We start from the raw sequence: 25,362 nt of genomic DNA, 5'->3' as shown, positions 1-25,362 counted from the left end.
AGGAGGATTGGGACGAGGCCCAGAGCTCTAGGCTCAAACTTAGGGAAAGGGTCTAGCTCTTGCCAAGTGCCTCCTGAGGTGAGTCTATCAGAGGCAGTCAAGCCTGAAATCAATCACTCAAACCCATCAAAGGCCGTCCTACCCGTCCATTGTGAAGCAGCCATCTGGGCCTCGTCTTACTTTTTTTTTTTTTTCCATGTGTGTGGTGTCCTCATAAAAAAAAAAAAAAAAGGATATCTTTGAATATGAAGTTTGTAACTATTCGTACCATAATAGCAGAGGAGATCATTCATATTACACATATATTACACATTTGAAGCTATTTCCAAGGGAAAGAAGTTCATTCACTCATTCACCCCCCCCCCCCCCCCCCCACCACACACACACACACACACACACACACACACACACACACACTTTCTCTCTGTGCATTTCGTCTAAGAGTCTGTCAAAGCCACCATCGGAGGGCAGTAGAACACAGAGCATCCCTCACCGCAGCTGTACGGTTGGCACTCCCGCTCTCTGCCCAGGTCCCTCACCGCTCAGTGGGCACCGTGATGAGAGCCCGAGCACTACAGTCTGATTCTGAGAACAACAACAAAATAAATCAGTGATAAATATAAATCTAAAGACAAACTCGGGTCTTGATGTACTTTCCTCAGTCTGCTGTAACAGAACAAAGACTAATCATGTATGTGGAGTAGATTATTAGGAGGACTGGAAAAAAAAAAACAATCTATAATACAGTATATATATCACCATGCAGGCTATCTCATCTCCGAATCTTTTGGGTGTAATAACATGGTAACTCAGCAATTCTTTTTTTCCTTCTTCATAATTTATGCAAAGGTCTTCGTTTTCCATCTGAATCTGCATTTTTATGGTATTTCCTACCGCTCCGAGTGCAATCACGATACGCTAATTTTATGACCGATTATGTTCTCCGGAATGACATTTGCAGAGATCAAAGAGCAATTTAAGCTATTACTGCATGAACATAACACAGTGGAGGTATTAGCAGTTTATGACTTCCTGCCGAATTTAATACAGACAATCTTCCTACAACTGCACAAAAATGACCTCACATGCTGCATAAAGTATCTCTGTCTCTCTCTCTCTCTCTCTCTCTCTCTCTCTCTCACACACACACACACACACACACACACACACACACACACACACACACACACACAGAGCCCTGATCCGTGATTCAATAAGCCCTTTCTCTCTCTCACTCTGGCTAGACAATCAGTCGTGTTAATACCTACTCTGAAAATCCCTTCATCTGCATTGGGATGATATTCTGTCATTCCACAAATTGAGATTTAAAGCCGAGTTTATCTCATTCCGAATCGTATTACTGTACACGGATAACGTCCCACAACCTCAGTCTCTGCCCCTTTATGGGATCATATCCATATTTTATTCAGGAAATCTAATTTTGGAAAGATGTTCTATTTAGTATGCCTCATTAAGTGGGCCAATGATCCTGGTGTGCCCTTTCTTTTGTCTTTGTAGGGGGAAAAAAAAAAAAAAAGTTTCAGTGTAATACACTTCTGCTGATATTCATATGTCGTGTGGTCATTTTATTTATACATTTATTACACATATAACGTCTATTTATTTATTTATTTATCTATCTATTTATTTATTTATTTAATGAACAACTTCATGCAATAATAAAGTCACAGAATCAAAAAAATTGTGTTGTTTCATAATTCCATTTTCAACACTTTATTCAGTGTTTATAAATAGATATATTTTAGATTCAAGGCATAAACATATCCCTAAACATTCTTTATTATCATTATCATTATTATATTCTTCTTCTTCTTCTTCTTCTTCTTATTGTTGTTATTGTCGTCATTGTTGTTGTTGCTGTTGTTGTGTACAACAACAATAACAATAATAACAACAACAACAACAACAATAATAATAATAATAATAATAATAATAATAATAATAATAATAATAATAATAATAATAATAATAATGATAACTTATTTATTTATTTATTGCAGGGTATGAGACACCTTATTATATAAGTTTAGCTGGAATTTGTCTGTAAAAAATAAATAAATAAATAAATAAATAAAAGTAATATTTTACAGTTAAAAAGGGGAAACAGTGAGAGAAATCATGCGGCTTGAAAAATGTAGTTTGACCAAGGCCATGTTTCAAATGCTTCATTACACAATGCAGTCAAGCCGTCTGAGCGTAAACTGCTAGTGAACCAGGAGAAAGAAAGAAAAAATACAAGACAACAAACTTTTCTCCAAGTGAGAAATGTTGTCGTGTGTGTGTGTGTGTGTGTGTGCCCTTTTTTTGCTGGATGGTCCTGCCTAATGTCCCGAGAGCAATGTTGCAGGCCTGATTCTCTCGCTGATGTAGCCATGCACTTCTTGCTGTGAAGGAGGTCCCACAGTCCAAAAATTCACTTAGAGAAGTGGAGTGTGTGTAACCAGAGAACACGGACAGAGACTTCTGTATGAACCAGATACAAACGATAGAGGAGGGGGAAAAAAATCCCTAAATCCCAGTTTGGGAATAACAGACACGAGTGGATATGAAAAAGTGAACAACCTTATTTTTAATTCATTTCTGTTATTTGTTATTTTATTTAGACCCTGTGGACATTTTCTGAGGTGATGTTTCGCTTCAATTCATTCAGTTTATTCATTCGTTTCTCTGTGTATTTATTTATTCAATTACGTATTCATTCATTGTTGTATCGATTTATTGTACATTTTCATTTTATTTACAGTGAACTTATTTATTACTTGATTGCTTTTAAAATCAAGGGTCCTTCATAAATAGTCATGTCATTATATATACAGTAAAATGTCATATATACAGCAAAATATTTGATAATATGTATTTGTGCGTGTTAAAGCTCTTGAGTACCAGCTCACTGTAGCTAGAATATTTGATCTATTTTAAAATATTAGGGGTTTTATTTATTTATTTTGAAAGCAGTAGGAGCTGTATAAGGAAATCTTATGAATAAATTTTATGAATCAATAATATTTTTTCCCAAAAATGTTTCATTAACATAATTTCATTATTTCATTTCTTAATTTCCTTCATTCATTACTTCAAAACGCAGTACAATGCAAAATCTCTTCATTATATAGGCTCTTTCTTTCTTTCTTTCTTTCTTTCTTTCTTTCTTTCTTTCTTTCTTTCTTTCTTTCTTTCTTCTAAGGAAGTTGGTCAACATTCTCACAGACATATGTTCATTCGTTATTGGCATCAAGTCCAAGAAGCCAAAAGCTCATAGACACTTTTACTTTTTATTTATTTATTATTATTATTTATTATTATAGTGTATTGCATTTGACGTATTAATAAAAAATAAAACAAAATAAATAATTATATATATATATATATATATATATATATATATATATATATATATATATATATATATATATATATATATATATATATATATATATGTGTCAATTTTATTTGTAATCACAAAATACAGAGTTCAAAGCATCTAACATAAGGGTGAACTTGTTCATATGTGCTTGTGTACATGAAGAATGTATGAAGAAGAATTTGTTTGTTTGGTCAAATCTAGTGCTAAAGAGGTGCAAAGGGCCGAAAAGAAGTAAAAACGGCAACGTCTCCACACACAGTAGAAGTGTTTACAAGAGCCAGAGGGCAAAGCAGGACCCACTATTTCCCTCCTGCTAATTGTTTGATTTCCTGTTGCCGCTTGAGAGCCAGGCGTGTGTGTGTGTGTGTGTGTGTGTGTGTGAGAGAGAGAGAGAGAGAGAGCGAGAAATAGGAGAGGAATGGAGTGAAGAGACTAAATTTTCAAATAAATCACACATTGGTCGCCTTCATTTGTCTCCAACATACTGATTGCTTTAGGCAAGTCTTTCTGTCTTTCTTTATTTCTCTCTCTCTCTCTCTCTCTCTCTCTCTCTCTCTCTCTCTCTCTCTTTCACACACTATTTCTCTGTTTCACTCGATCTCTGGAGCTTTGTAGAAATATCAAATAGTATCATCCCCTGTCGCTCATCTCTGCTCCATCATCTGTGACACAACACACACATACCAACACACACACACACACACACACACACACACACACTCACTCTCTCTCTCTCTCTCTTTCACCAACTGCTAGCATTAAAACACAACAACAAAAATAATGGATAAGGAAGAAGACGAAAGTTTTGGCTCATTGCGTACGACTCGGCCGTGAATGAACGAATGGTGAATGTGATTTTTGGGGTTTTGAGAGTGGCGATGGGAACACACTGAGCTGACTCTACCACACATACCCCTCACACCAGGACATGGAGGCTGCCATCACTCCGTTTCCTTGGCGATATCCTCCACTCCTCTCCTCCTCCGATCCCGGGCCCCTTTTTTTCCAGCAGGTGGTGCCTTTTAAAGCTGCCGTTAGTGTGATAGCATGCTGGAGACTATGCGTTTACAATGAACCTGCCAGAGAGATGGCACTAGGGGCTTCATCACAGAGAACCACTGGCCCAAAAAGCTCATAAAGAACCCCTGACTTCACCTTCTTGCTCTTATCAGCTCCTAGCTCATAACCATGCAAATGGTCCTTCATCAAAAAAAAGGAAAAAAAAAAAGGCGAGGAGATTGTTTTAATCGGATTATGCCTTTCACTCCCCTAACCCCCTCGCAGGGTTTTGTTTTGGTGTATGCCTTTTGGACCTGGCATGGCTTCTGCCAGAATAACGGCGGGTGGATTTTTACAGATCTGAACCTGTGAGAGAGGCTCTCGATGGGGGACCGACTCAAGCCAGGCCTCTGTCACAGCTCGGCCTTGTCTCTTTAAATTAGCCTTACAGGGAAAGAAACTAATGACAGTCAGTAGGCTTCTGTCTGCTGCTGAAAGAAATGGAGAATGAAAAAAAAAACATAGTGAGAGAATTAACTTTTATTAAAATCACACAATCATATCATAGCAGAGCGCCAAGACAAGAGCAACATGGGCTTCTGGGCTCGTTGCCCACGTTAGCCATTAGTGAGGACAAAACAGCAATCAGTTAATGTCTAAAACAGTAAGATGGCTGGAGCAGTGCGATAGTCTTAAAAACATTTCAGCACCCATCTAAGGATCTTCATCAGTTCTTTACACGTGCAATGAGTTCCACTTGCTTGGGTATTTCAAAATGCCTTGAAAAGTCAAGTACAAATACACAGAACAGGATTGGATGGCAGAAACCTACTGCAAACTTTCGTCTGTAAAAACTCTAGGCTTGAAATAGGTTTGAAAAAAATGATACAGAGAAAGTGTAGCAGCAGGATCATTGGTAAATAGTGTCTCATAGCAGCATATTAAAGTCTAGAACGTGTCACCAAAACATAGCTTGAGAACGTACCGGCGCTCACATGCATGGCTGTGGTCTCTTAAATGTCCGTTTCTTAAACGTGACGGATTCCCCTGCCATTCTCACCGCCAGCACTAATGTCAAGACCACAGCAGCCTCCAGCAGGCTCCTAATCCCTCCTAATGGGGAATTGTCATCTCCAGGCTAATTTAAACCCTCCAACCACAGGGCCACCTCAACCTGCAGCCTGTTAATCCCCACAGTAGCTTTCACTCTCCTCTGTCTCTTCTCCTGTTTCTCTGCAGTCCCTGGGTCCCTGTGATGGGCTTCAACTCAGGCCTGGGGCCTTCTACCACCTCAGAACAACACCGACTTTCAATCATCTCAGCACACCCTGATCATGCCAGTCTGATTTGTGTGTAATTACATTTTTGGGACATTTTGGCTGCTGGATGCCATCTTTGCCCACAGTGGGGAGAAAAGCAAAGGCCCTGGTTTCATGTGCTGCTTCAAAAATTCCCCAGAATATGCTGCTTTGGGGAAGGGGAGACCAGTAAATCAAGTAAAAGTATTGTGTAAAACTTCTGTGCTAAGAACTAAGGAAACCATGCACAATGAAGAACAGATGTAGACAGATTGCTATTTGGTAGTGTATTGATATTTGATTTCACTTGATGTTGCTTATTTAGACTACATGTTATGTTATGGTGCGTCCTGTGTTTGTATCGTCTAGAGCCATTGTTCTCTCAGAGTTTGTGAAGCATAGCCTGTGGTCGGCATTTTTTTTATTCCAGTTAGACAGATTGAAATCACAAGTTATTCTATTTTTTATTGGACTGTGAGAAATATTAGTCTAGCTGACTGCTTGTCTATATTGAATGGGTTTCATACACACCTTAAAAATGTAAGTAAACAGTGTCAAATTGAATTGAACAAAACTTCTGATGGAAATTTCAGGAATAGCTGTATTGTCGAGTTGGATTTTGATATGTATTAAGGGGGTTCATAGATGTATTTTTTTTTATTGTATGAAGTCCATGGCTGCAAAAACTTTAAGAACTCCTGATCTGTTGTAAGCTGGAATGAGTAAGCACTCCTTGCATATGGCCCATAAACATATCTAAAATACCTGCTGGTAGCTACACACATTGTAAGTCTACGTCCCTCGGTAAAAGTAGAGGAAGTAGTAAAAGCTCTCTCTTTGAGCTGCCTCTCACAATTCGAATGCTAAGACAGGTGGGTTTAATTGTGTGATGCCTAATTTGGAGCCTTTTAGCATATCCATGTGTTTGTAGCGTGCATTAACATGAGCACAGTAACAGGTGTATGCTTGTGTGCATGTGCAATTTACCCTTGCTAATTAACCCACTCTGGTGAAAAGAGAACGAGAGAGAGTAAAAAAAAAAAAAATCCTATCATCCAATCAAAAATCAGGTGTGTTTTTCCCCCCTCTCTTCCTGAATGTTCGAAATAAACCATCAACCAGCTGGCCAAAGGAAAGCTGGGAAAAAATGGTCTGTTTACTTTATCTTTGGTATTTGCCTCAATGGTAACATCTAAGCAGATGAGCTCGGAAGCTCTGGTATGAAGCAGGATGATAACAGGACACATGTGGTATAGGATAATTAAAACAGCACTGATAACATCCCTTCCAGAATAACGACCGCAAAATATTGTGTGTCAGATGTTTGACCATCGTGGATGGAATCCCAGCGTGGCTGATCACAGTATGTGCGTATTTTGGCACTGAGGTGTTTTCTCTTTTTTTTGGTTTTCTTTTTAAAAGCTTTTTAAAGCCAGACTCCGGCTTCCTCGGGGTGAGAGCTAAATGCATTAATGCTGCTGAAAGTGGGACCGAAATCTCTGCAAGGGGATTGGGTCTTTTCAAGCAGAGCAGCTGATTACAAGCATTCATATTGTGTGAAACATAGCCTGAGTTCAGCAGGCCACTCTATATAACAGACCGGATTTCATGCACTCCTTCTACAACTGAAGCTGTAAAATAAGAATTGGGTAAACGAGAATAATTTGAATAGTTGGAGGAGGAATATTCCTTCCACCAAGTGGATCAAAGTGATCAGGATACTGTTATGACCTTGAGTAGCATTACATAGTGCTGTGTGTTCTATCACCGTTTGTGTGATGATGAGGATTTCTTAAGCTTGAGGACATACGGCAAAAGGAGAATTAAAGGACAGCACCGGAGATCCTACACAAAATACCGGCTTTGATCGAAAATCCCTCAGTTCGCTCTCTTTCACTCGCAATTTGAATGCCATACCGGAAGCGTCCATTACCATCTGCCAAAGAGGAGCCTCGACGCATCAACAGTCCGAGAGCGCTCCAACAATAGCCCCTTCAGCTGAAGATCACTGACAAAGGGATTAACTAATTCAATTAACGAACCAAAGTACTTTATAACTGTTAATTATGTGGCTCCAAGGACCGCTGTAGGGCCACCCGTCCCCTTTGTGCTGAGAGGAGCTCATCTGTCCTAATTGACCTCTGGGGAGCGTTCAGGGGGAGAGAGATGTCTTACGCGAGCCCACAGCTTGTACAAACAAACTGACAATTCACTTTGGGCTGGAGTGACACTCTGTGTAGCTGTTACACAAACCACAATGACCTTGAAAGAACCACCAAAGAAAAGGCGTCTCTCATTTTCTTTCTCTCTCTTGCTTGCTGTCTTACTTTCAGAAGCTGAGTGCAAAGCCTAAAAGAGCGTGAATAGTTGCAGAAGTTGGAGCAGATGTTTGCGTTCGTCTTTTGATTAGTGGTAAGTCAATAGCTATTAAAGTTCTTCAGTCTGGTCACTGTAAACATCCCGAGCAGCTAGAACTTTTAAGTTCAAGACATCTTTCACACATTTTTAGCAATTCATTTGTCATCATAATCTCAGATCTGACTGCATATTATGACTCCTTTCCCAAAGAACCCCAAACATCTTAAAAAGGCCCTTTTTCCTTTATCATAATGGTCGCCCAATAATTGTCTGTATTAACGCACTATAGTATTCGTCCACACAATAGTGGGAGGGTGTGTGTAAATTGGGATTTGCCCGTAGCCTGCATCCTCTTCAGTCCTATACATGTTTTCTCCACCCAACAAGAGTCCCAGACAGTGTCCCTCTGAACGCGTGGCCAATTCCGTTATTAATAGCCCTTCTTCCAGTGAATGGGGACTGCGTCTGACCTGCCTCCCCATCCATACGTGCCCGGGCTTCACTCAGCTTTTCCCACTCTCCCTTTAACCCTTTCTCTCCGTATCCAAGCCTGAGTCTCTGGAGTTTGGCAGAGCCATGGAGGCCTCTAATGACCTGTTCCAAAGGCCATCCATCAGCTGGCAATTACAACATCTGTCGCCATCACAAAAGAGGGCCACAAAGATGGCTCGGGCAACTGTCTCTTTTAGAGCTTCCCCTATTCACTGGCCGGATCCCCCTCTATTATGTCTGGAGGTAAAAAGAGAGGGAGACACAAACACACGGTTACTTTGTGTGGCGAAAGGGCCAGCCGCACAACACAGACAGGCATGCTGACAGCAAACACAAACATGGCTAAACAAATGGTTCACGCCTACCTCTTTAGATTTCCATTCGAATGCATTCTGTGACTCTGAGAAAGTGCTCTGTCTTCCGAGAGCCGAGAGGACCTTACCAGCTGCCATCGGCCCTCCTCGCTACAAAGAAACCTTTTCATGCCTGAACAATGAGAAGCTCCCTTTCTTTATCCTTCTAAGTTTGCTTTACGCCATGTATTAACTTGCCGAATGCCTATAGACTCTCAAGCTTATTTGATTAACAACTTGTGCCGGAGTCATTTAAATTCAAACCTTAATGCAATCAAATATACTTACAAATGCATCACTAAGACAAAGGTTATCTGCCTAACAGGCATTCGGCATGTTAGGATTTTTTAATTCTCTCTCATGCTGCAGAGTCACAATTTACCTTCGTTTTGGAGTGGCTGCATTTGCAGATGCTTTTCGGCATCTTTTCTGTCTCACAGTAGGAGGACAGTGTGGGACCGTGCCCCATTTCTCTCTCTCTCTCTCTCTCTCTCTCTCTCTCTCTCTCTCTCTCTCTCTCTCTCTCTTTTAAAAGGGGGAAGGGGGGACGGATAGATGGCATGACATCACGGGTAGAGGCAGCCGTACACACTGCAAAGGTCAGGCAGCCCATTGATCCGGGGGCCCCCGCTAGAAAACCAGCGCATTATGGGCCCTCTCCACACACACTGAGCCATAGAGGTGGCCCACAGACGCGGCCTTGTTGACTCGCCATTCAGAGCCAGCCAATCAGCGGATTTACGCTTTGATGTGCGGCCGAGAAATAAAACCCTTTGGAGTAGTGACCTTTATCGACGGATGGATTAAAATCCATCACAACCCCCTCCTTTCTTTCGCCTTTTCTTTTTTTTTCTTTTTCAGGATCACAAATCTAAGTTACAGTGTAGCCAGGTTTCCCCTGTTAGTGCTAAGAAAAGCTTTTTTTTTTCTCCTTTCCTCTTTCCATCACTCACTACTCAATGTGGGCATTTTGTGTCAGGTTACTAATAGGAAACAGTTTTTTTTTCTTCTTTTACTACAGTAGCTGTGTCCTGGTTCAAACCATCTGCTGAACTTAACAAAGATCTATTTCTACCCAGAATTAGATTCATTTCTCACTTCTCCACTGAATTTTCCAACCAGGGCTTGACATTGTAATAAAAATGTACAATAATTTTCTGTCAAGGTAAAGAAATCAGGGCAAACTCCCTTACAAGCCTATCAATATTTTGGTACAATTCATGATGGATAATCTATTGACCGCGATGAAACAAAATGTCTCAAGTCATTTTGTCTCCAGTGATTAATATCCGAGTAACTTTCCACACAGCATGCCACTTTTGTGTGGAATATCTATCAATTCACAGTGGCGTAACTGTAGAAAAGAAAAAAAAATCCAATTTGGCTTAATAAAAAGATTGACACACTAATTTGCCTCTGCTTTTAAAGCAATGTTTGAAACTCCTTTTACATCTGACATGTTTGACATAATTACCTATTTAGAAAAAGAAAAATCCACAGGACTTACCCTGTAGAGCTGTTGCATTCGCACAAGTATGGAAAATAATTCAAATACATTTGCAGATTTACAAACTTTTACAGCAACAAAATCATCAACGGAAACAGACCACATATATAAAGTGTATTATTATAATAATCACAAAACTATAATTCATTGTAGGTGGCTTTGCAAAGATTTTGATTAGCCTGTGATTTATTTTCTAATATGGAAATGCAAAGAGATTACTCAGTAACAAAAACTAGATAATCTTACATTTTTTTTCTTACTCAAAATTGCTAAAATAATTAGAAACCATGGGAATGCTTTTTATGAAGGCCCCATCTATTGTCTAATAAGCTATTAACATGTTCATAACATGTTTTAATGCATTTATAAAGCTTTATAATTTATATTGTTAGAATTATTGTTAAAACTGCATTACTCTCAATATATATTGTTAACACTTGTTATAATTGTGAAACTTGTAGTAAAGAAACTTGGTTTTAACGTTGAATAGTGTATTATTCAGTGTATTTTACTCGATGTCTGTTAATAACTGCTCTAATTCAATTGTATATTATCTCTATAAATATCTACAGAGAAATTTGGCTTTGATACCATTATGAAAAGTGTTATATTATCATTTCTATAGGTTTCAAAATCTCAATTATTCTTCGAGCTCACAAATACTACTAATTAACTATTAAAATTTAATACATTATAATAATTATATTATAATATACTTTATAGATAGTATAACGTTTTTGTCTTATAGAAAATTCATGTTATCCCAGGACAGGTCTCTGAGTGTTTATAACTAATCATAATGCAGTATGCACGCTGATGTGCTATGAACAGTGCATACTTAGTCTATAATGCATTATAGTACATTAACAATTCTTAGTGCAAAATAGACACAATTGCAACACTTTCTATGAGGGCATATGTATAATGATTTATAACATGTATTATTGCATCAATGCATTATACTCATTGTTATAATGATTTATGAAAGGTCACTAGAGTTAATAACCATATATATATATATATATATATATATATATATATATATATATATATATATATATATATATATATAATGCATTTACTAATTGTTGTCTGGACGCATTATAAGCAGTGTTTATAGCAATTAGTCTGGTTTCAGAAAGAATGAAAGAAAGATAGAAAAGGAACTGTTAAATTAGATTCAATTATACGTGTGTGAGAAATCGAAGCACAAACCAGGCAAGGGTCACACAAAACAGGCAAGGCAGAGAATCAAGGTCGATAGAGTAAACAAAGTCAAAACCAGACTAACAACATGAAATCAAGGCTTGGGAAACAACAGAGACAAATGGCAACTGAGCGTAATACTTCGCGAAGAACTAATGAATGAGTAGTCTCTTTTATGTGTGGTGTGACTGTGAGTGTAATTGGGAACAGGTAAGTCTGATTAGTCCTAAAGAGAAGGTGACGTGTCGTTGTGTCGCTTTGGGAGTTGTAGTCATCAGCCATGTTTTTAGTTGTGGTGCATTCTGGGAAATGGAGTCACTAGTTTGTTGTGACATGATATTTGACAAAAGTTGTAAACTGTTAGTGCCAGAAAATACTCAGGCATTACCCAACAAGTAGCAGGTTACTAGAGGAGGAAATGAGCAGACATGAGGCTGGGGCTGGTTTGCTGGGGTCATTAGGCAAGACCCAGGCTTGGGAAGTTGTGTTGTCAGCTTCAGACAGGGGTTTGACTTGGTGGGCCATCTCGTCAGCCTTTCTTGAGTGTGGAGTGAAGTCCTCCGTGGAGCAAGGAGGCAGAACAACATCCTCAGCGGTGTGGGAAAGCAGAGAGACATCTGTAGAGAAGCCTGGGATAGTGAGGTCCGAGGCAGAGTAGGGAAGCAAAGCGGAGCTCTTGGCTGCAACGGGAGGCAGAGAAACATCCTCAGCTGGATAGGGAGGCCGAGAGGTCTCCTCAGTCGAGCAGGGAGGCTGAGCGCCAATCTACAGGCTGAACTTGGTTGGCTGTGTCAACAGAGTCAGGTGAAAGCAGAGTTTGGTTGGTTGTGATGTCCACCTCAGGCAGGAGTATAGCTTGGTCGGCCGTGTCAGCAACCTCAGGTGTAGGCAGAGCTTGGTTGGCTGTGTCATCAGTCTCAGGCATGAGAGTAACATTGTTGGTCGTGACATTGACCTCAGAGAAGTACCTGGCTTGGGAAGTCGTCTCATCGACCTAAGACTTGAACCTCGTGTAGGAGGTCGCCTCGTTGACCTCTATCAGGAACTTGGCTTGGGAGGCCATCTTGTTGACCTCATACAGGTACATTGCTCGGAAGGCCATCTCATCAACCTCAGACAGGTACTTGGCATGTGACGTCATCTCGATGACCTATAGCAGGAACATGACTTGGGAGGCTGTCTTGCTGACTTCAGACAGGAACATGGCTTGGAAGGCCGTCTCGTCGACCTCAGACAGGAACATAGCTTGGAAGGCCGTCTCGTCGACCTCAGACAGGAACATGGCTTGGGAGGCCGTCTTGTCGGCCTTCGACTGGAACTTCACGTGGGGGGTCGCCTTGTGGGCCGCATGCTGGAGTACTGGAGATGAGACTACCTCGTGGGTCTCGTGCTGGAGCTCTGGGTCTGAGGTCCCCATGTTGACCTCCGACTGTGAGGAGGTGACGTGTCGGAGTGTAGCTTTGGGAGTTGTAGTCGTCTGCCATGTTTGTAGTTTGTGGTGCATTCTGGGAAATGGAGTCGCTAGTTTGCCATGGCATGACATTTGACAAAAGTTGTAAACTGTTAGTATTTTTAAAAAAATGTTAATATTATTTAATGAAATGTAAATTTCATTAAACAATATTAATATCGTAAAAATTAAACATTTGTGGAACTGGGTTACACGTTATGAACACTACTTTTCCTGAATAATTATAAGAATGAGTATAATGCCTTAACATAATATTACATGATATGAAAGTATTGTTTATCTGAAATGTAACTTTTGTAGAAAGTGTGATTGACATTGCTATTGCACTGCATTTATACACTTTATTATACATTATAACCTGCTAGGAATGTATTTATACCGTAGATATGGCCATCATAGATAATGTCACTAAAAATATAAACATTTTGCTACTTAAATTTCGTTAATAATAGTAGTATAAATATTGATAATAATAATATTATATCGATTTAATATCAGCATTTTCAATGGATTTTCAATGGATCTCACATGCGTTCTCTTTCTTTACCTTCACTTCACTTAACATCTGTGATGTCTTATTTTTATATTTTTGAGAGGTTTTTCGTTTTGTTGTTTGTTTTTACAAGTTTGTACAATTGTTACCATGGATGTTTGATTGTTACCAGGATGCAGGCCACTTAAAACTTGATATACATTAAGAAAGGAAAGCGAGAGAAAGTAAAGCGTGCCTCTGGAATAATGGCCGAAGAAAGCCAGGGGTGTGTGAACATGTGGAGAGTGTGTTCACCACTTAATTCCGGCAAATCCCTGGGGAGAGCCCACCTGAGAGCACAGAGGGCGCCTGCTGTGAGGAGACCATCAGCATTACAGAGCATTACTGCGACACAACAGCAAAAACACTCAGGCCATTACATTTCCCTCTGGAGCATGGACTGAAGAAGATGGTGTACTTATTCCTCTGTGTGCTGAACATGTCGATTCCCTCTTTAAAAAGAAATCAATGGGACAAAAACAATCTAAATCTGCTGTGTTTAATAATGTAGACAGCACTGTTAAAGAGGATGTGTCTTTTTATAGTTATTAAAGCACAATTTATTTGGAGCAATACATGAATCAGTGTAATATATTTTGCTGCTAAAAAAATAGCATTGTGTCAGGGTAGTGCCAAACTACATTACCCATCAGCCCCAGCAATTCACATGCCTTACTAATGACTCTCACCTGTGTCTTTTTATGTCTTGTTTAACACCATTGTTTAAGCTCCAGTCTTTCAGTGTCTCACAGTCAAGCCGTTGCTGTAGTTAACGTGCGTGTACTGTATGTGCCACGTCGTTGCTTATAGTCTTTATGTCTCTTACCTCGTCATGTTTACAGGTCATGTTTACAGTTCTTGCTTTCACGTTTCTTAGTTGTTTTGTTTGCGTAATAAATTACGTGCACTTCCATCCGCCTCCATTACTTACAAAATTTCAGTGTCACAGAAAACAATGTTCACGTGCAACTAATTTACTTTGAATGCCAATGTTCTGGCCCAATACGTTGCATCACTTTCACTCGAATGCTCAGTATGCCACATTCTGCACCAATGTATTTTAGCCAAACTAACGTCTACCACTATGCTATACGAATAAGATAAATATATAATAAAGAACACATAGAGCGTAACCCATTCCATGGGTAAAGTTCATGCTTTTCTTGACGTATGATTATACTTACTGTGCTCATGAAATGTTTCATCTTCCCTGCTATAGCAGACGGATTTGCAAGTCACGTGGTATTGAGATACATTAACGTGGGTATTTTGAAAAATCTGGATTCTTTTGAACCCTTTTAAATTCCTTAAGATCTTGAGAAAACAGAGACTTCATGGGTTGTGAACACACCCGTGTTATCGTACAGTGTTGTGACATAATTTGCGAATCCGTTTGCAAGAATTGTGTATTTTAAGTGAAAAAAATAATAATTAGCACCATGCTAAGAATGATTTCCTTCGGGAAATAATAAATAAATAAAAATAAAGATATTTTGTCCAGAACTGTGTAAGTTATTGATTGATTGATTGATTGATTGATTGATTGATTGAACTATTGATGACGTCTACAACTCCAATAAAAAATAATTTAGCACCATACTAACAATTCTTGAGCCTTAATTATGTTTTTTTTGGAATTTTTTTTAAATTTATTTATTTATTTATTTATTTTATTAAAACTTACTTAGCTATTATTTATTAATTTATTTATGAAATACTGAGGAAATCTCTGTTTAAAAAAAAAAAAAAAAATGCATTCTGTACTAAAAAATTCAACCCAAACACTGCTAAATTATGAAATGCTCCTCACAATATAGTACCTAGCAGTGGCCTGTGTCATGGTGTGTAATACCAGACACCAGATCCACTTTCATAACCAACAATAAACAAAAAAGCCAAACATGTGCAGAGCTTTCAAGTGGAAGACGCCTGTTTGTGCAATGAGTGTATAAGATCTTCAGGGAACCGGGAAGTCAAGAACATGTTCAAGAGAAATACCAGGAGAAAACTTAGATCCATGAAATATTAAACTGATATTTACTCACAGACCTGGTATCCCTAAACAGCCTGCTGGCTGTCGAGGGAGTACACACTGATGTATGCCAATAAGAGAAAGAACGAGACAGAGAGAGAGAAAGAGCGCGAGAGAGAGAGTTCCTCTGTGCATAGGAACGTTGTCCGTCCCTTTGTTTGGTATACCGTATGCCGACATTCACAGCTGATGTCATTGTGGCCGAGCGTCCTCATTTTTCATATAAATAATTGATGTACTGTTAAGGATTTTTTTTTTGACAGATGTTTGCTTCATCAAAAGGTCACTTTGATGTACATCTAAATTCCGAAAGTCTCTCTGATGTCCAGTAACGAATAAAGATCAAAATACTTTTATAGATATTGACTTTTATTATATATTGACTACAGAGTCATTTCATACTTTCAGACGTTGTAGAAGCGATCATGATTCTGATACCAATTTCTTTCCAGACTGAGTATACATGCGTGTTTTTTGGTACTTGACGACTCTAAAATCACTCCAGCTTTCTTAATATTAGCCATTCAGGGGCATCATAATGATAATGAGTCTTTATTGAGCCCATACAGCACAGTGAAATTCTTTTCTTCACATATGTTAGGAAGTTGGGGTCAGAGTGCAGAGTCAGCCATGATACAGCGTCCCCTGGAGCAAAGAGGGTTAAGGGCCTTGCTCAAGGGCCCAACAGTGGCAGCTTGGCAGTGCTGGAGCTCGAACCCCTGACCTTCTGATCAGTAACCCAGAGCCTTAACCGCCAAGCCACCACTGCCCATCTGTCATGTAGTTCTGTTTGTGTTGGTTGGAACTGCAATAGACTCATGTTTTCAGTTTTTATATATGTGTAAACAGTAACCGGGCCTTTAATAGAGAGTGTGAGGATGGTCAGCCTGAGTGTGCAACCTGACACCAGGATTGGCAAGCATGGTCATTAAAATGAGTGCACAGTGCCATGGATCGCAAACAAATTGTAGATAATGAGGAGTGCATGTTTCTCAGTGCTCGCTGAATTGAAGTGTTCTCTCTCTCTCTCTCTCTCTCTCTCTCTCACTCTCTCTCACACACACACTGCTGCTTGTGCACTCTATTAAACATACTGTTTAAACACTATAAGATGTTTTTTTAGGTTACTTGTATTGTAGGAAGATGCCATAGTTCCTCCTCTTGATATTTGTGCACAGTTTGCTTTGCTTTGTAGGAAGTTACATATATGAAATGATTGGATAATGTATCAGTCTTTTCAGTATATGATTTGTTTCCATGTGTTTCAATACATGATTCTGTATTCTGTGTTCCCCCAGGGGTGGATGATAGGTATTTCACCTGCCTTTACTACTTACTGTGGGCAACCATTTTAAACAGGAAGTGAGGTGGCAATGAGGTATGAGAAGGGAGATGGTCTTGTGGCCTAAATTTGAGAGTGCCTTAGAATGGCAGAGATCCCTTGTCTGTTGCTTTGTGAGTTCTTTATTCTAAGAAAATGTCAAGAATGTCAAGACTTGTTGTGAGTAGCGTGAGATACTCTGTCTCACACGGAAGTGGCTATATTCCAGTGAACGGAAGCCATTCCAATAGTTTTCATTGAAGCAGGAAATACGTCTGCTGTCATTTTGTGTCACTTGTTCATTAGTGGGACGCACACTTTATAGCATCACCTGGTATCAGAGGTGTTTCACTATCCGAGCATTTTTTTTATGAGTAAGTCTAAGTGAAATCCATTATAAGTATCGGAATTGATGCATCTATACTTGGTTGTGTAATATGTGTGTAACTGACAGTAAGCGTGATGACTCCATTTCCTCCGCTTGTATTTTTAATTCTCTTTCTTTTTTTGCATTACATTATCTTCTCTTTTTTTTTTCATTTGTTTCTCTCTCTCGCTCTCTTCCTTTCTCTCTCATTCTTTTGTGGATTTTTATCCAGGCAATCTTACCTCATCCCACAGCATATTTCTTTGCCACAGGAGGTGGTTATGACAAATTAGAAGTCTACAAATGTTCTGATGGTGTAAAGACCCCAGCTGTCACCAGGGAGATGCTGATCAGGTTTCCAAACGGCATGCTCTCCTGGCGCCACCAACAGATCCATATGGTCATCCAACTGCTACACACAAACTGATACACACACACATTTTTTCCTCCCCCAGAGTAGCAAGTTTACTAAATGATAAGCTTGTCGATTCCCCCCCCAAGAACCTTAGTGATGTTTTGCTTGTGTGTAATTTATCTGACAGGAAGCTTAGCTTACTCCAGTAAAATGGAGGACTGAAGGCATCTTAGATAACACTTCCTATAAATCCTGTATTCATAATGCGTTATACAGTACGCAATTGCATAACATACAGTACCGTGCAATGCCTGTATCAATGAACAAACATTACAAAGCATGAATAGATGACTGCTTATACCACAGTGTGGCTGAATGCATGAATCTGATTGGTCAGAAAAACGGTGTGCATTATTTTCGTGTAACAGCGTAGCTCTGACAGTAGTTCCCGCTGTAACGTGAACGACGTGTTTATATTAATGCGCACGTTCTTATGTGCTATTGTTCCTGCACGTTGGATGTGCCGCATAATCTAAGACTCACAATAAAAATTGGATTTTAAAAAAAAACAAAACAAAAAAAAAAACCGTGTTGCTGTTTAATAAAGTAAAATGTATAATCATTGATGCGGTGATCTTTTTGTTAGGAGACATTTATTTAACATTTATGGATGGGGTCTCAGGTGTCAGCGCTTTTTAACAATGTTTCTCAGCTCAGAAAAGCCTTCAGGACAGACGAGTTTATGCTTTCAGGTTGCTCGATGAAATGACAAGATGAGTTCCGAGAGAAGAGAGCTTGCACGTTTTGCCACACACACACACACACACACACACACACACACCCCCGCCGTGCATTATTTTCGTATAACAGCACAGTCTGTCATGTGTTACATTCCTTACATTATATCCGGGTTGCACCTGATACATATCTATGAATAGACACATAATATCTATAAATAAAAAACACTGTAGATATATATGTACATTATACATATATTTACAGATATATTAATTGTAGATATAAACATTACAGCTATGTTGTAAATTGCAATGTGCATATAATCCAAATCATGATCCAAAGTTCTTGTTATAAAGCGTTAAAAAAATGACTGTCTACAGTATTTAGTGTATATGACCCGGTGATGTACTAGTGTCCCGTCCAGGGTGTATTCCCTCATCACACCCAGTGTTTCTGGGACAGAGTCCGTATCCACAGCGACCCTGACCAGGGTAACACACTCACTGATGATGAAAGAATTAATGAATGAATATTTATATTTCTATGTGAATATATTATAATGTTTTATGTACAGTAACTTGACATTATATATCCAGAAGGTCATGCCATATTAAGTGTTATGCATTAAACTAGAACCGTTTTTGACGAATTTGACATTTTATGTCAGGTATTGTAATGTTTTAAGCAAATAATTAACACTTATATATTCAATAAGGAAAATAATCAAGTGGTCTTACAGTGGGGGAAATAAATATAGGACGTGTCAACATTTTTATCAGTAAATATATGTCCAACGAGGCTATTCACATGGAATTTTCACCAGACATCAGTATGAACAGTATGTAACAGTATTCCTGTGTCAATCCACTTTATTACACATAACTTTATTTATAGATTTTAACATTGTGAATTCTTTATATTTGTGGATTTCTTGAATTAATAGCGATGTCTGGTGAAAATTTCATGTGAGTAGCGTCAGTGGAAATATATTCACTGAATGTAAAAATGTTGATGCGTTCAATACTTATTTCCCCCACTGTAATATTCCTAGCAATAACTTTCTCATGCTCCTATAACAGCACATCCCAAAGTGTTTTATCGCTTTTATACCACACCAGGTTGCCAATGCTTATTGTTTATTTATTAAAGAATGACACACCATTCTTTAATAAACATCTTTCATTTTAGTCTATTAATAGTTACATTTAATGTTGTTCCTTTTGTCACTTGTTATCACTGATATACACCATTGTTCCACCAGCTACACGTAATACCATCGTCATGTTACCGAGAGACTTTCCCATGGAGGAAAACTTACTGACGGTTCCAGAGACTCCTTTTTTATAAAAGTGCTCCATGTGAAGTGTCTGCCATGCATCTTCCTGTTTAAGTTGTTAGTATAGAAACGATACGATAATAAAACTGGATTTATGATGAGTGTCACCAGATGTTCCTCTTCCTCAAAGACACATTTTAATCCAACTAAAATGCATATAAAAACACATCATGACAAGACTAGCCAGTCCTCTGAGCATGTCTGCATGTTGAAAGGTTGGTGACTGTAATTTGTGGCGTGGCTGCTGTTCACTGTGTACTACTTAATGACATTGCTTGGTGTAATTACGGTCTTGCTTGCTCGGTCATGGTTGGCCCGTGGAGCCATGTTTGAAGGGATTAGCAACCTTCAGCGTCAGGACCACCACTCACACACTCCCGCTTCCCCCCGTGCTCTCTCTGTAGAGGGCTAAACAAGGACAAGATACTCTGGATGCTGAAATCAAAATGACAAAACTGGAGGATAAGACGCGGCAGAGTTAACGCCCATTTTAACAAAATTGTAGTTGGAGGAGAAAAATAGGACGATCTGACATGATGTTAGTTTAATTTAGCTAATAGTTCTATAACAGATTGTTATAATCAGGAATTCATCAAGGCACACACACACACACACGCACACACATTTGTGTTTCCAAATATGAACTGAATATCTCATGAGATGCATGGAGTAGGATAGGAGGTTTGCTGTTCTGCGACTCAGTAACCTGCTTTCTCAAGATGTTCTGTTTAGATCCCATCACCACCAGGGAAAGCAACTGATCCTGTCGAGAGTTGAGCTACTAACCTCTCAAAGTAGTTGATACTGACCTCTCAAAATGATTACATTTATCTGTAGTTAACAATTTTAAGCCCATCTTTCTTCCCAGCTTTGAGCACATTCCCTTTAAGGAAGGAGTATCCAGTGTCAGCACTTTGTAGCAGTCAAAGGTAAGGCTGTAACATTACAGTCATGGGGAGTTTGAACATTCATGTCTCTCTGTTACATGAAAAGCTGTATTATTTTCTTTTATTACATTCAAACGAGAGAAACAGGAGAGGCTGGTGAGGGAACGACTCTTTATATCTGCCGATACGTCCACATTAATCGCATTAACAGCTCTGAAAACTGCATTTTTGTTTTAAAAATGCTCTCCGTCTACAATGGCGTCCACACTGAAATGGCTGAAAATGCTGAGATCTCTACACTATGCATGAGTAAAAATGTAATAAGCTTTGACCTGCGTCATTTCCGTCACTTTTTAAAAAGCGAATCATTTAAAAGTGAATTAATGTGGATGTAGCCTGCTATAACGTAAGTGAGGATGTGAACGAACTTGTTTTGTGGATGCTCCAAAACATTAAACGTAACTATAGAGTAAACAGATTATGTTACTTCAACAGCACTTCCTGGTCTTGTTTTATTCCTTACTTATAACATGTCTTACTTGCATCTTTTGACTGAAATTTGATTCACAGTGTCTCTTTCTAAGGTGCAAGCAGAAGGTTATTTGCTCTTGTCATGCAATGAAATGAATAAAACCTATGCACTTATCCATAGTTTATACATTTATCTACAGTTCCTTTTCTTTCTTTTTTTTTTTTGCTTTTTCAAAGACAAATGCATCAAGAAGTCTAAAACAACTTAAAAAAATATAAACCAGTAAACGAGCATGGTTCAAAGCACTTGGCAGGTATTCAAACCTAAAAAAAAAAGAAAAAAAGACAAGAATCGAATGCTAGTTTGATAGAGTGATCTAGGTGGTATCAAACATACAATCGAACCTAAGTGCATACTCTAAATAATAACAATACATACAACAAGTACATTAATGCAAGGTAAGTGGTGGAAAAACAAGATGTTATCGTAGATACTGTCTGAAGAAGAACGTATTGAGATGTTTGTTGAAGGAACGACTGCATTGGGCTGATGGGAGTGAAACAGGAAGATCATTCCACCACTGAGGAGCGAGGAGCACTGAAGCAGCAAGATCTTACGGTATGAGCAAGACATGCCAAGAACCCTGAAGCTGAACAGTTGGTGTGTGGTTCTGAACCAAGGTGTGTAAATAATGAAGATATCTGGAATACCAAGACATGAGTAGTATTTTTATTCTCATTCGTATATAATGATATCAAGCATCGGCACAATCGCACACCCATTCACACACTATGGACAATTTGGAAATGCCTACGCGTGTATTTGTACTGAGGGAGGAAAACAGAGTACCCAGAGGAAACCCCTAAAACACGGGGAGAAACTCTGCTCACACAGGGTGGAGGCGGGATTAGAACCCCCAGCCCTGAAGGTTTGAAGCTAACATGCTAATCCACCATAAAAATAAAAAAAAAATCTACAGATAACACTAGGTGACTGAAAATAACAGCTCTTACCCGGTATGTTGATCTTGATGATCGGCCGCTTTTGGTTCTTCACAAGAAGCGATTCTGACACAATAAACACAATAATGTATTTTACTCTACAGCAGTGAAAACCTGCCCCTTACTGCAATTCGACTCTATCCATTTAACTAACATAGCTAGCTAATGCTCTTCATTTAAACTTAACTAGCTAATGTCACCTAAGTGACATTAACCGGGGAAACATAAACACAGGCGAATGGAATGTTTCATGACATCCCTGATTGGTTAATACTATGTAGGTTAATCATTTCATTTCATTTCACTTCATGTGCCAAAGAAACATGGTCGAGTACTGGTTCTCAGCTGGATAACAATGATACTGGTGCATTCCTATTTATTATTATTATTATTATTATTATTATTATTATTATTATTATTATTATTATTATTATTGTTGTTGTTGTTGTTGTTGTTGTTATTGTTTACATGTAATTAAAAGTTTAACTCCTGTAGTGACATGTCCTAACCTAGAGGAGCTGCAGTGTGTATTGTAGAGGTCGAGCTCTGCTGGTCTATAATTAACCAGTGCTGGCTGCTGATGTCATGAGCCCAGCGTGGAAGTGAAGGACAGTTCTGCCAAGACACCTGTTGTTTTGAGGAGAGGCATCTGATATCATTACCGACCCAGTCGGATCACTACGGTTCCCCTGCCGCGGTGTGAACTTGTCCCAAACCCAAATCCCCGTCCATGTGCTGCTACTCAAGCAATGCCAAGGGAACATGCCAGTATTCCTTTTAAAATCTGCTCATACACTTATTTATTATATAACAGGTCTCACACGGGTGGGGAATATGGAGTCTGAAATCGGTTGATTTGGACCATCTATCACTCTATCCATCAGATGACCGTGGTTGCAGGTAAAATAAAATAAATAAATAAATAAAGCATACTTAGAATATTATTGTATACATTGTACATGTATTGTAGCAGTATTCATACCTGTTTCTATTCCGGGAAAGCTACAGAGTCAATCATTTTACCCGTTGACACATACGACAAAACTTCGGTAATTATCGAGCGCATCATGAGCTGAATCAGGTGTGATGGAACAGTGAAGACAGGAACGTGAAGCACTGCTGTGTCCCATCTTTCAGTGTGAGGAATGTCATGTATTATTCTTGGAATCAGACACATGGAGCTCTTCAAGGTTACGTCTGCTATCCTGAAAAGATAAATATAATGCAGTATGTGGTAGGTTATGACAACCCCCAACACCTTTCTCAACGGAGAAAACATTTACAACCAATCAGATGTCTGGATAAATTCCCTGCAGAAATCTGTTAGTTATTATTTGGTAGTAGTAGATGCAGTACATCTACTTTAATAAACTTTGTGTGAGTTAAACATTCAGTGTCTTTTTGTGTGTTTTTTTTTTTAAAGAACTGATAACGTCCAGCTGGGATGTGTTCACCAACAGCGTAGCTCAGGCTATCAGAAATGTCTTGGCAGTACAATGAGTAACTGGTACTGTTATCAAGGGGTGGGAAAAAATCTTGTTTGAGTCTCTGGCCCAGTCATACTGTTTACGGTTAAATGGCGAGAGATACTGTACTTACCTCAGAGCCAGGTTTCCTGGTAATGCTGTACTTCTTGGAAGTCGAAGCTAACATGGGCAAACAAGACATCAGAACACACAGTACAGCACTGAGCATTATTAGTAGAGCGTTATATTGAGCGCTGTGGGAAGGGAATACGACTGAAGTAAAGTTTATGTAAAAGCTTTACAAGCTTGTTTTACCAGCGCAGAGCTCTTGATGCTAGACAGTGTATCAGTAACATGCATCTTGTTTGTACATTGCATCTTTCACAAGACTATCAAAAGAGTCAAATTGGCAGTAATTTAACAAGTGTGTGTGTGTGTGCGTGTGTGTGTGTGTGTGAGAGAGAGAGAGAGAGAGAGAGAGAGAGAGAGAGAGAGAATGAGAGAACAACAATGTTCAAGAGAGTAGTATCGAAAATAACCAAGGAAAAATACATCTTGTTTGTTTTTGTTTCTTTGTTTGTTTGTTTGTTTGTTTGTTTATGGTCTCCAAGGGATTTTTGTTAAAAGCAATTTGACTTTTTTTTTCTAAATCTCTCTTTAGGTCAATGGAAATCAATCACCTACTTATTATTATTATTATTATTATTATTATTATTATTATTATTATTATTATTATTATTATTAGTAGTAGTAGTAGTAGTAGTAGTAGTATTTGAGTACCTTATTTTTTAAATGCAATTTATATTAGTTATTTTTTTAATATTCATATCCTTTATTATTCTTATGCTTTATTCATTAATTCTTTGTTATATTATGCTTGATATTATTCTTATTTTAAATCCTGGTAATACTTCCTTACATTATTATGTATATGTATATTTATTTATTGCATATAGTTTCTTATTTTTTGTCACAGTAATAATTTATTACTCTGCTATTATTTATTATTTGCTACTATATTTTTATTTATTTATTTATTTAGTTAGTTAGTTAGTTTAAGTCATAGTAAAAAAAAAATATTGAATTCATTTATTTTGTTAATTTCACTAAAAACAATATTAAAAGAAATATCTCTGAAAAGGCACTTTGGATCTTTTAGTCACAGTAATTTATTAAATTTCTCTACTTCATTCATTTCCTTATTTATTTGTTTATATATTTATCTGTTTGTTTGTTTGTTTAATTATTTATTTGTTTATTTTAAGTCATAGTAAAAAAAAATGGTCTAGTTCATTAATTTCTGTCAAAGCAATATTTAAAAAATATCATATCTCTGAAAAGCCACCTTGTGTTTTTTTTTTAACACATGCATTTGTTTATTTATTTATTTTGAATAATGTAATATTTCCATCTCAGTAGTGTAAGTTGGTGAAGTTGTTATTGAATATGTGTGCGTCTCTAATCTGTCCTGAGGGATGGCGCTCTAATGAGGGGAGAAGTGTGCTGTCTTCTTTGCGGCTAAATCACTCTGACGATTACATCTGCTGCCATGAGGCCGTGGTGTGTGTCTCATGGAGACCCCCCACTCCTAGTCACACACACGCCTCTCACTGGCTCAATCTGCCGTGGCAGGCCCACATCAAACATTCCTGATTAATACCTCACACTTAGCATAAACAGACTTCATTTCCTTCTTCAATAACTTTTTATCTTACAGTTTTCACAGTATTTGTGACACACAGACAGGGGACATATCAAAAGTGAGAAAAAACAGTGGTTCTGTTAT

At 38.4% G+C, this 25,362-nt stretch overlaps 1 long non-coding RNA gene across 2 annotated transcripts; it reads right to left on the bottom strand.

Annotated features, from left to right (window-relative positions):
• Nucleotides 1-338: 338 nt before the first annotated feature.
• Nucleotides 339-23,459, bottom strand: LOC124628647 (uncharacterized). 2 transcript variants are annotated; one of them, XR_006983253.2, is made up of 3 exons: nt 22,620-23,459; nt 22,123-22,176; nt 339-585 (listed from the first exon to the last, which is right to left on the bottom strand). It is a non-coding gene; the product is annotated as an uncharacterized LOC124628647 (long non-coding RNA). The 2 variants fall into 2 exon arrangements; XR_008397258.1 differs by having other exon boundaries at nt 23,093-23,459.
• Nucleotides 23,460-25,362: the final 1,903 nt, after the last annotated feature.

The sequence above is a fragment of the Ictalurus punctatus genome, chromosome 1 (assembly GCF_001660625.3).
Source record: "Ictalurus punctatus breed USDA103 chromosome 1, Coco_2.0, whole genome shotgun sequence".
Classification (NCBI taxonomy): domain Eukaryota; kingdom Metazoa; phylum Chordata; class Actinopteri; order Siluriformes; family Ictaluridae; genus Ictalurus; species Ictalurus punctatus.
This window is presented reverse-complemented; position numbering and strand designations above follow the sequence as displayed.